At 43.9% G+C, this 12,291-nt stretch overlaps 1 protein-coding gene across 3 annotated transcripts in view; it reads right to left on the bottom strand.

Annotated features, from left to right (window-relative positions):
* The window catches only part of LOC110538903 (rho guanine nucleotide exchange factor 12), a 119,632-nt gene that overhangs the window by 91,796 nt on the left and 15,545 nt on the right, over nt 1–12,291 (bottom strand). The gene's annotated exons all lie outside the window — the stretch shown is intronic.

The following is a 12,291-nucleotide window of genomic DNA, read 5'->3' as shown; positions in this document are numbered from 1 at the left end:
TAAGAAGTTAAGAGAACATAGGCTTAAAAATAAAACCCATAGATATTCATGTGACTCATGTTTCCCTTCCAAAATGGCATCAAATAAGTAAGCCTGGGAGGGACATATCAAGATGGCACGCTAGTTTGTGGAACATGCACAGAAGATCCGCAGAACCTGAGCTAACTATAACTATTGGGGCTCTAAATGTGTTCCTACTTTGTTTAGGGAGAACAAAACCAAAAGCCCTTTGCTCAGCAGTTGTCTTTCTGATAGGGTAGGCCTAACAAAGAGTGAGTGTGAACAGTGTGCAAACATTTCAATGGTCCTCCACACAGCTGCTGTCTATGCATGTGTGGGAGAATACCACACCTAGGTCAAAACACAGAATCCCAAACACATAAACCCACAGGAGATTTGCTGAAAGGTATCCTGCCATTTACAAAAGGGAAAAGCAGGGTACCGTTAATTTCCAGCCAAAAATTACCCTTGATACAGAATAGCAGATAATCCCCAATTCCCTGCTTGTTTATTGTATTAAACTTTTAACTAGGCAAGTAAGTTAAGAGCAAATTCTTATTTACAATGACGGCCTACCAAAAGACCTCCTGCGGGGACGGGGGCTGGAGTAGCACTAACATTGGTGGCGAATCTGATGACTGCATGCTAAAGAACATCTAGCCGCTCAAGAACACCCTTAAAACCTCTTTGGGATAGGGGGCAGCATTTTCACTGTTGGATAAATAGTGTGCCCAATTTCAACTTCCTGCTACTCATGCCAAGAATATAAGATATGCATATTATTAGGCTAGAACACACTCTGAAGTTTCTAAAACTGTTTGAATCATGTCTGTGAGTATAACAGAACTTATGTAGCAGGCAAAACCCGAGAACTAACCATTCAGAATTTTTCTTTTTTGAGGTCACTGTCTATTCAATGATATTTCAATGGGAAACGAGATTTGGACATCTTGTTTGCAGTTCCTACCGCTTCCACTGGATGTCCCCAGTCTTTGGAAATAGGTTGAGGTTATTCCTTTGTGTAATGAAGAAGTACGGCCATCTTGAATTTGTGTAATTTGAAGTGTACATTTTGAGAAGGCGCATGACTGGAAAAGTAGAGTGAGTTTGTTGCCTTCCTGTATTGAACACAGATTGTCCCGCCTACAATTTGATCAATTGTTAACGTTTAAAAATACCTAAAGTTGCATTACAAAAGTAGTTTGAAATGTTTTGGCAAAGTTTACAGGTAACCCTTGAGATATTTTTTAGTGACGTTGCGCAAATTGGAAGCTGTTTTTTTCTGGATCAAACGGGCCAAATAAATGGACATTTTGGATATAGATCGATGGAATTAAGCGAACAAAAGGACAATTTGTGATGTTATGGGACATATTGGAGTGCAAACAAAAGAAGCTCGTCAAAGGTAAGGCATGATTTATATTTTATTTCTGTATTTTGTGTGGTGCCTGCAAGGTTGAAATATGCTACTCTCTCTTTGTTTACTGTTGTGCCATCACCAGATAATAGCTTCTTATGCTTTCGCCGAAAAGCCTTTTTGAAATCTGACATGTTGGCTGGATTCACAACAAGTGTAGCTTTAATTTGGTATCTTACATGTGTGATTTAATGAAAGTTTGAATTTTATAGTATTTTATTTGAATTTGGTGCTCTGCATTTTCCCTGGTAATTGGCCAGGTGGGACATTTGCATCCCGCCTATCCCAGAGAGGTTTTTTATTTTTTATTTCAAGTTCTCATTTACAACTGTGACCTGGCCAAGATAAAACATAGCAGTGTGAACAGACAACAACACAGAGTTACACATGGAGTAAACAAACAAGTCAATAACACAGTAGAAAAAAAAGAAAGAGTCTATATACATTGTGTGCAAAAGGCATGAGGAGGTAGGCGAATAATTACAATTTTGCAAATTAACACTGGAGTGATAAATGATCAGATGGTCATGTGCTGGTAGAGATACTGGTGTGCAAAAGAGCAGAAAAGTAAATAAATAAAAACAGTATGGAGATGAAGTAGGTAAATTGGGTGGGCTATTTACAGATGGACTATGTACAGCTGCAGCGGTTAGCTGCTCAGATAGCAGATGTTTAAAGTTGGTGAGGGAGATAAGTCTCCAACTTCAGCGATTTTTGCAATTCGTTTCAGTCACAGGCAGCAGAGAACTGGAAGGAAAGGCGGCCAAATGAGGTGTTGGCTTTAGGGATGATCAGTGAGATACACCTGCTGGAGCGCGTGCTATGGGTGGGTGTTGCCATCGTGACCAGTGAACTGAGATAAGGCGGAGCTTTACCTAGCATGGACTTGTAGATGACCTGAAGCCAGTGGGTCTGGCGACGAATATGTAGCGAGGGCAAGCCGACTAGACCATACAGGTCGCAGTGGTGGGTGGTATAAGGTGCTTTAGTAACAAAACGGATGGCACTGTGATAAACTGCATCCAGTTTGCTGAGTAGATTATTGGAAGCTATTTTGTAGATGACATCGCCGAAGTCGAGGATAGGTAGGATAGTCAGTTTTACTAGGGTAAGTTTGGCGGCGTAAGTGAAGGAGGCTTTGTTGCGGAATAGAAATCCGACTCTAGATTTGATTTTAGATTGGAGATGTTTGATATGAGTCTGGAAGGAGTTTACAGTCTAGCCAGACACGTAGGTACTTATAGATGTCCACATATTCTAGGTCGGAACCATCTAGGGTGGAGATGCTAGTCGGGCGTGCGGGTGCAGGCAGCGAATGGTTGAAAAGCATGCATTTGGTTTTACTAGCATTTAAGAGCAGTTGGAGGCCACGGGAGGAGTGTTGTATGGCATTGAAGCTTGTTTGGAGGTTAGATAGCACAGTGTCCAAGGAAGGGCCAGAAGTATACAGAATGGTGTCGTCTGCGTAGAGGTGGATCAGGGAATCGCCCGCAGCAAGAGCAACATCATTAATATATACAGAGAAAAGAGTCGGCCCGAGAATTGAACCCTGTGGCACCCCCATAGAGACTGCCAGAGGACCGGACAACATGCCCTCCGATTTGACACACTGAACTCTGTCTGCAAAGTAGTTGGTGAACCAGGCAAGGCAGTCATTAGAAAAACCAAGACTACTGAGTCTGCCGATAAGAATATGGTGATTGACAGAGTCAAAAGCCTTGGCCAGGTCGATGAAGACGGCTGCACAGTACTGTCTTTTATCGATGGCGGTTATGATATCGTTTAGTAACTTGAGCGTGGCTGAGGTGCACCCGTGACCGGCTCTGAAACCAGATTGCACAGCGGAGAAGGTACGGTGGGATTCGAGATGGTCAGTGATCTGTTTGTTGACTTGGCTTTCGAAGACCTTAGATAGGCAGGGCAGGATGGATATAGGTCTGTAACAGTTTGGGTCCAGGGTGTCTCCCCCTTTGAAGAGGGGGATGACTGCCGCAGCTTCCCAATCCTTGGGGATCTCAAGACGATATGAAAGAGAGGTTGAACATGCTGGTAATAGGGGTTGCGACAATGGCGACGGATAGTTTCAGAAATAGAGGGTCCAAATTGTCAAGCCCAGCTGATTTGTACGGGTCCAGGTTTTGCAGCTCTTTCAGAACATCTGCTATCTGGATTTGGGTAAAGGAGAAGCTGGGAAGGCTTGGGCGAGTAGCTGCCGGGGGGGGGGGGGGGGGGGGGGCTGTTGGCAGAGGTTGGAGTAGTCAGGAGGAAGACATGGCCAGCCGTTGAGAAATGCTTGTTGAAGTTATCGATTATCATGGATTTATCGGTGGTGACCGTGTTACCTAGCCTCAGTGCAGTGTGCAGCTGAGAGGAGGTGCTCTTGTTCTCCATGGACTTTACAGTGTCCCAGAACTTTTTGGAGTTAGAGCTACAGGATGCAAATTTCTGCTTGAAAAAGCTGGCCTTTGCTTTCCTGACTGACTGCATGTATTGGTTCCTGACTTCCCTGAACAGTTGCATATCGCGGGGACTATTCGATGCTATTGCAGTCCGCCACAGGATGTTTTTGTGCTGGTCGAGGGCAGTCAGGTCTGGAGTGAACCACGGGCTATATCTGTTCTTAGTTCTGCATTTTTTGAACAGAGCATGCTTATCTAAGATGGTGAGGAAGTTACTTTTAAAGAATGACCAGGCATCCTCAACTGACGGGATGAGGTCAATATCCTTCCAGGATACCCGGGCCAGGTCGATTAGAAAGGCCTGCTCACAGAAGTGTTTTAGGGAGCGTTTGACAGTGATGAGGGGTGGTCGTTTGACTGTGGACCCGTAGCGGATACAGTCAATGAGGCAGTGATCGCTGAGATCCTGGTTGAAGACAGCGGAGGTGTATTTGGAGGGCCAGTTGGTCAGGATAACATCTATGAGGGTGCCCTTGTTTACAGATTTAGGGTTGTACCTGGTGGGTTCCTTGATGATTTGTGTGAGATTGAGGGCATATAGTTTAGATTGTAGGACTGCCGGGGTGTTAAGCACATCCCAGTTTAGGTCACCTAACAGAATCACATCAGCTGATATCTCAAAGTGCTGTACAGAAACCCAGCCTAAAACCCCAAACAGCAAGCAATGCAGGTGTAGAAGCACGGAACAGAACAAACTCTGAAGCTAGATGGGGGGCGATCAATTCACAAATGGTGTCCAGGGCACAGCTGGGAGCTGAGGGGGGTCGGTAGCAGGCGGCAACAGTGAGAGACTTAATTTTTTAAATTAGTAGTTCGAACTGTTTGGGTATGGACCTGGAAAGTATGACATTACTTTGCAGGCTATCTCTGCAGTAGACTGCAACTCCTCCCCCTTTGGCAGTTCTATCTTGACGGAAAATGTTATAGTTGGGTATGGAAATCTCAGAATTTTTGGTGGCCTTCCTAATCCCGGATTCAGACACGGCAAGGACATCAGGGTGGGCAGAGTGTGCTAAAGCAGTGAGTAAAACAAACTTAGGGAGGAGGCTTCTGATGTTGACATGCATGAAACCAAGGCTTTTTCGATCACAGAAGTCAACAAATGAGGTTAACTGACGATCTATAAACCACGTCTCCGTAATATAGCATGGGTAGGATGGTCATCTGAATCAGGGTTAGTTTGGCAGCTGGGGTGAAAGAGGAGCAATAGCCTGCAGCTTGGATATGTGCTGAGAGAAGGACAGTATACTGTCTAGCCATACTCTCAAGTACTTGTATGAGATGACTACCTCCAGCTCTAAATCTTCAGAGGTTGTAATCACACCGGTGGGGAGAGGGGCATTCTTCTTACCAAACCACATGGCCTTTGTTTTGGAGGTGTTCAGAACAAGGTTAAGGGTAGAGAAAGCTTGTTGGACACTAAGAAAGCTTTGTTGTAGAGCGTTTAACACACAATCCAGGGAGGGGCCAGCTGAGTGTAAGACTATCATCTGCATATAAATGGATGAGAGAACTTCCTACTGCCTGAGCTACATTATTGATGTAAATTGAGGAGAGTGGGGGACCTAGGTTTGAGCCTTGGGGTACTCCAATGGTGACAGGCAGTGGCTGAGACAGCAGATTTTCTGACTTTATATACTGCACTCTTTGAGAGGTAGTTAGCAAACCATGCCAAAGACCCCTCACACCAATACTCCTTAGTCGGCTCACAAGAATGGAATTGAATGGTCTACCATATCAAAAGCTTCAGCCAAGTCAAAAAAAATTACAGCACAACATTGCTTAGAATCAAAGGCAATGGTGATGTCATTGAGGACCTTTAAGGTTGCCGTGACACATCCATAACCTGAGCGGAAACCAGATTGCATATCAGAGAGAGAGAATACTACAGACATCAAGAAAGCCAGTTAGTTGATTATTGACAAGTTTTTCCAACACTTTTGATTAACAGGGCAAAATAGAATTTGGCCTATAACAGTATAACCCTTTAAATAAAGGATGTACCTACCCAGAGAAGAGAGACAGGTTAGAAAGGTCAGAGATAGCCTCTAATGATAGGGGCAGCAACCTCTACATGATCAGTGTCCCATCCTCGGGACGGTTGAACTAACGTAGGCTAATGTGATTAGCATGTGGTTGTAAGAAACAAAATAAAAATCCCAGGACATAGACATATTTGATATGGGCAGAAAGCTTAAATTCTTGTTAATCTAACTGCACTGTCCAATTTGCAGTAGCTATTACAGTGAAAGAATACCATGCTATTGCTTGAGAAGAGTGCACAATTATGACCTTGAAAATGGATGAATAAACCAATTAGGCACATTTGGGCAGTCTTGATACAACATTTTGAATATATATGTAATAGTTCATTTGATAACTCTAAAACGTAGTGCTGCCATCCAGTGGCCAAAGTCTAAATTGCACCTGGGACAGAATAATTCCTTATGGCCTTTCTCTTGCATTTCAAAGATAGTAGCGATGTTTTTTTTCTTTGTATTATCTTTTACCAGATCTAATGTGTTATATTCTACTACATTAGCTTCCACAAACTTCAAAGTGTTTCTTTCAAATGGTACCAAGAATATGCATATCCTTGCTACAGGCAGATAGATTTGGGTATATTATTTAAGATAAAAATTGGGGGGGGAAAGGGGCTATCCCTAAGTTAATGAAGCTGCCAGTTGAGGACTAGTGAAGCGTCCGTTGTTCAACTAGACAACTAATGTACTTGTCCTTTTGCTAAGTTGTGCACCGGGCTTCCCACTCCTCTTTCTATTCTGTTAGAGCCAGTTTGCGCTGTTCTGTGAAGGGAGTAGTACACAGCGTTGTACGAGATCTTCAGTTTCTTGGCAATTTCTTGCATGGAATAGCCTTCATTTCTCAGAACAAGAATAGACTTACGAGTTTCAGAAGAAAGTGCTTTGTTTCTGTCCATTTTGAGCCTGTAATCGAACCCACAAATGCTGATGCTCCAGAAACGCAACTAGTCTAAAGAAGGCCAGTTTTATTGCTTCCTTAAATCAGAACAACAGTTTTCAGCTGTGCTAACATAGTTGCAAAAGGTTTTTCTAATGATCAAATAGCCTTTTAAAATGCTAAACTTGGATTGGCTAATAAAACGTGCCATTGGAACACAGGAGTGATGGTTGCTGATAATGGGCCTCTGAATGCCTATGTAGATATTCCATAAAAAATCTGCCATTTCCAGCTACAATAGTAATTTACAACATTAACAACGTCTAAACTGTATTTCTTATAAAATGTATGTTATTTTAAAGGACGGATTTTTTTGCTTTCCTTTCAAAAACAAGGACATTTCTAAGTGACCCAAAACTTTTGAACGGTAGTATATACAGTTGAAGTCAGAAATGTACATACACTTAGGTTGGAGTCATTAAAACTCATTTTTCCAACCACTCCACAAATTTCTTGTTAACAAACTATAGTTTTGTCAAGTCTGTTGTGTCATGCACAAAGTAGATGTCCGAAGTCATTTTTACTTATAATTCACTGTATCACAATTCCAGTGGGTCAAAAGTTTACATACACTAAGTTGACTGTGGCTTTAAACAGCTGGGAAAATTCCAGAAAATTATGTCATGGCTTTAGAAGCTTCTGATAGGCTAAATGACATAATTTGAGTCAATTGGAGGTGTACTGGAGGTGCACTTCCTGACTGTAAGGAAGTACACCTCCAGTACACCTCCAATTCACTCAAATTATATCACTCCTGTGATGGTCGCAAATGGGTCTTCCAAATGGACAATGACCCCAAGCCTACTTCCCAAGTTGTGGCAAAATGACCAAGGACAACAAAGTCAAGGTATTGGAGTGGCCATCACTAAGCCCTGACCTCTCCCATAGAACATTTGTGGGCAGAACGGAAAAAGCGTGTGCGAGCAAGGAGGCCTACAAACCTGACTCAGTTACACCAGCTCTGTCAGGAGGAATGGGACAAAATTCACCCAACTTATTGTGGGAAGCTTGTGGAAGACTGCCCCGAAACATTTGACTCAAGTTAAACAATTTAAAGGCAATGCTACCAAATACTAATTGAGTGTATGTAAACTTCTGACCCACAGGGAATGTGATGAAATAACTAAAAGCTGAAATAAATCTCTCTACTATTATTCTGACATTTCACATTCTTAAAATAAAGTGGTGATCCTAACTGACCTAAAACAGGGAATTTTTACTAGGATTAAATGTTAGGAATTGTGAAAACTGAGTTTAAATGTATTTAAAGGTGTATTGAAACGTCCGACTTCAACTGTATCTCACACCGGGGGGGGGGGGGGGGGGGGGGTATTTGGTAATGGTCCGTTAGTGCAGGAAGTTGGCTGATGATTCGATGGTAGTGATAAAGGCGCGGCGGGGTGTAGCTAGCGACTTTACCACTTATCTGCAGCCAGGCCAGATGTTGCCAGCTGGGTAGGCTTGCAGAATGGGTTTTGTCTGTGTTCATAATGTACGAGTGTGTGTGTTTAATGTGTTTGAGTGTGTCCATGCATGTTTATGTGTGCGCAATTTGCATGTGAGAGTGTGTGTGAAGATAGCGGCAGGGTGACTGCGCCTGCTGTTGAGAATCACGCTCCAGTGGGCTTGAGTAACGAGGCATGCGGGGGAGACAGGAACAGGAACTAGAGGCCTGCAGGTCCAGGTGCACTGCCTCAAACAGAGCTACAAATGAGACAGCAGTAGCAACAGCGGTCCCCACTCTCTCTCTTTCCCTGGTGCATATGACACTTATACCAAGCCAACTCACTGAAGCATATGGCTAATTCCCTTCACCTACTCATGCAATTCCTATGTTGCGTAAATAAAGTTGCTTAATTGTGACTGTGGGGTACAATGTGATTTGAAGCTCTGAGCAAATGACAAAAAGAAAATGGCTAAATTAAATAAATGAGATAAGTCACTGACTCATGAATGATGGATAGTTTTGAAAATAAAAATGAAACAAATATACCGGCTTATTGGACATGAAAGATAGACTTAATATACCCAACAGGTGCATATTTCCATGTGGTCACATTTTCACATTTTTTCTTCTTTTTTTTTACTGACCTTCTCATTGAGAACACAACTCATGTTTAACATTATACATAGGCCTAAATCACAAGTCCAGAAAAAAATTCAGCAGCTATAACACTTCTCTAGAATGTTTAGATTGGCACGTCTCTCTCTCACTTTCTCTCTCCAGACATGGGCTGACTCTGACTTCACTTCAGAGAAGCAGTCTCTGAGGTGGGCTGCTATCAATCCAACTCACTTCAGGCCAACACAATATATTGGGCTACATAACAGCCATCCTGGACTGTAATGTTCAGATTTTAGTTTCCCCCTCAGCAACACGATGTGCTTGACATCTTACCCAATTACTGTATAATTCTGAGGGAGAAGGTCATCAGTATGCCTGTTGTAGCTGCTATGAAAGCACGCTATAGAAGACAACAATATCAAAGGACAGAATGCTGTGTTGCTAATGACGGATACCGGGCGCATGTTTGGGTATGCTTCAAGAAAATGAGCACATGCATATTTCAAATGATCAATTGCTCATGTAAAACCAGTTTAAGGTTAACGTATGGCTAGGGCTGTGAAGATTATGGCTTTAGAAAAAACATCAGTGGGATGTTGGGGTCAGTGTGAGAGTCGCAAGTCAGACTATCCCGAGGAAGTCCTTTTCCTCCCTCTTCACTGCTGGAAGAGGGAGGGAGGAGAGAAATAGCAGGGAGGAGGGGGAGGAGAATGGGAAAGAGGCTGCATATTACTGGCAGTTTCCATGGTGACTGACGCAGCTGGGAAAGTTGAGTGCTGGGAAAGTTGAGTGCTTCATCACGTGTGTGGGGCATGAGGAGCTGTGCTGGACTGCACTGCTCTCACACACACATAAATGCACGAGCACAGACAGACACACACACCAGGCGAGAGGAGAGCGAGAGCTGAGCAAGTTTACTCCTTCTTCAAGAGGGGTCTCTCTCTTTCTCCCTCCGACACTTCCTGTGGGAACTGAGCACTAAGGGCCCACAAACAGACACACAACATACAGGGCATTCGGAAAGTATTCAGACCCTTTGACTTTTCCCAAATTTTGTCATGTCACAGCCTTATTCCATAATAGAGTACATTTTTTTCTCCCCTCATCAATCTACACACAATAACCCATAATGAAAATGCAAAAACAGGTTTATAGACATTTTTGCACATTTGTATATTTTGTATACATAAGTATTCAGACCCTTTACTCAGTACTTTGTTGAAGCACCTTTGGCAGCAATTACAGCCTTGAATCGTCTTGGGTATGACACTACAAGCTTGGCACACCTGTATTTGTGGAGCATCTCCCATTCTTCTCTGCAGATCCTCTCAAGCTCTGTCAGGTTGGATGGGGAGCGTCGCTGCACAGCTAAAAGATGGTGCCGAAGAACATGGCTGACGTTTTACATTCTCCCAACCAATTGTGCTATTTTTATTAATTTCTTTACTTATTGTGTACATAAAGTTGCTGCTACTGTCTCTTATGACCGAAAATAACTTCTGGATATCAGAAAAGTGATTACTCACAGCGGACTGGAATAAACTTTTTCCTTTAATATGTTCCGGAATTCGTCCAATGGCACTGAGGAATACACCACCTCAGTCATCGGCTTCATCAATAAGTGCATCGTTGACGTCGTCCCCACAGTGACTGTACAAACATATCCCAACCAGAAGCCATGGACTACTGGCAACATCCGCATCGAGCTAAAGGCTAGAGCTGCCGCATTCAAGGAGTGGAAGACTAATCCGGACGCTTATAAGGAATCCCGCTATGCCCTCAGACAAACCATCAAACAAGTAAAGCGTCAATACAGGATTCAGACTGAATCCTACTACACCGGCTTTGACGCTAGTCAGATGTGTCAGTGCTGGAAAACTATTACAGACTACAAAGGGAAAACCAGACGCGAGTTGTCCAGTGACGCGAGCCTACCAGACGAGCTAAATGCCTTTTATGAAGCATGTACGAGAGCATCAGCTGTTCTGGATGACTGTGATATAACGTGAACAAAACCTTTAAAACAGGTCAACATTCACAAAGCTGGTGGGCCAGATGGATTACCAGGACGTGTACTCAAAGCATGCACTGACCAACTGTCAAGTGTCTTCACTGACATTTTCAACCTCTCCCTGACCGAGTCTGTAATATCTACATGTTTCAAGCAGACCACCATAGTCCCTCTGCCCAAGGAAGCGAAAGTAACCAGCCTAAATGATTACCGCCCCGTGGCACTCACGTCGGTAGCCATGAAGTGCTTTGAAAGGCATGGTTCACATCAACAGCATCCTCCCAGACACCCTTGACCCACTCCAATTTACATACCCCCCAACAAATCCACAGACGACGCAATCTCAATCGCACTCCATACTGCCCTTTCTCACCTGGACAAAAGGAACACCTATGTGAGAATGCTGTTCACTGACTACAGCTCAGTGTTCAACATCATATTGCGCACGAAGCTCATCACTAAGTTAAAGACTCTGGGACTAAACACCTCTCTCTGCAACTGGATCCTGGACTTCCCGACTGGCCGCCCTCAGGTGGTAAGAGGCAATAACACGTCTGCCACGCTGATCCTTAACACTGGGGCCCCTCAGGGGTGTGTACTTAGTCCCCTCCTGTATTCCCTGTTTACCCACCACTGCGTGGCCAGACACGACTCCAACACCATCATTAAGTTCTGACGACACAACAGTGTTAGGCCTGATCACCAACAACGATGAGACAGCCTATAGGGAGGAGGTCAGAGAATTTGTGCCAGGACAACAACCTCTCCCTCAATGTGAGCAAGAAAAAAAAGGAGCTGATCGTGGACTACAGGAAAAGGCGGGCCGAACAGGCCCCCATTAACATCGACGGGGCTGTAGTGGAGCGGATCGAGAGTTTCAAGTTCCTTGGTGTCCACATCACCAACAAACTATCATGGTCCAAACATACCAAGACAGTCGTTAATAGGGCACGACAAAACCTTTTCCCCCTCAGGAGAATGAAGAGATGTGGCATAGGTCCCCAGATCCTCAAAAGGTTCTACAACAGCATCAGAGAGCATACTGGCTGGTTGCATCACTGCCTGGTATGGCAACTGCTCGGCATCTGACCGTAAGGCGCTACAGAAGGTAGTGCAAACGGCCCAGTAAATCACTGGGGCCAAGCTTCCTGCCATCCAGGACCTATATACTAGGCGGTGTCAGAAGAAAGCCCATACAATTGTCAGAGACTCCAGTCACCCAAGTCAGACTGTTTTCTCTGCTACCGCACGGCAAGCGGTACCGGAGCTCCAAGTCTAGGACCAAAAGGCTCCTCAACAGCTTCTACCCCCAAGCCATTAGACTGCTGAACAATTCATACAAATTGCAACACAAATTTAC

The sequence above is a fragment of the Oncorhynchus mykiss genome, chromosome 12, assembly GCF_057628025.1.
Source record: "Oncorhynchus mykiss isolate SJ-2025 chromosome 12, ASM5762802v1, whole genome shotgun sequence".
Lineage (NCBI taxonomy): Eukaryota > Metazoa > Chordata > Actinopteri > Salmoniformes > Salmonidae > Oncorhynchus > Oncorhynchus mykiss.
The sequence above is the reverse complement of the archived record's forward strand: the minus strand, read 5'-3'. Positions and strand labels throughout refer to the sequence as shown.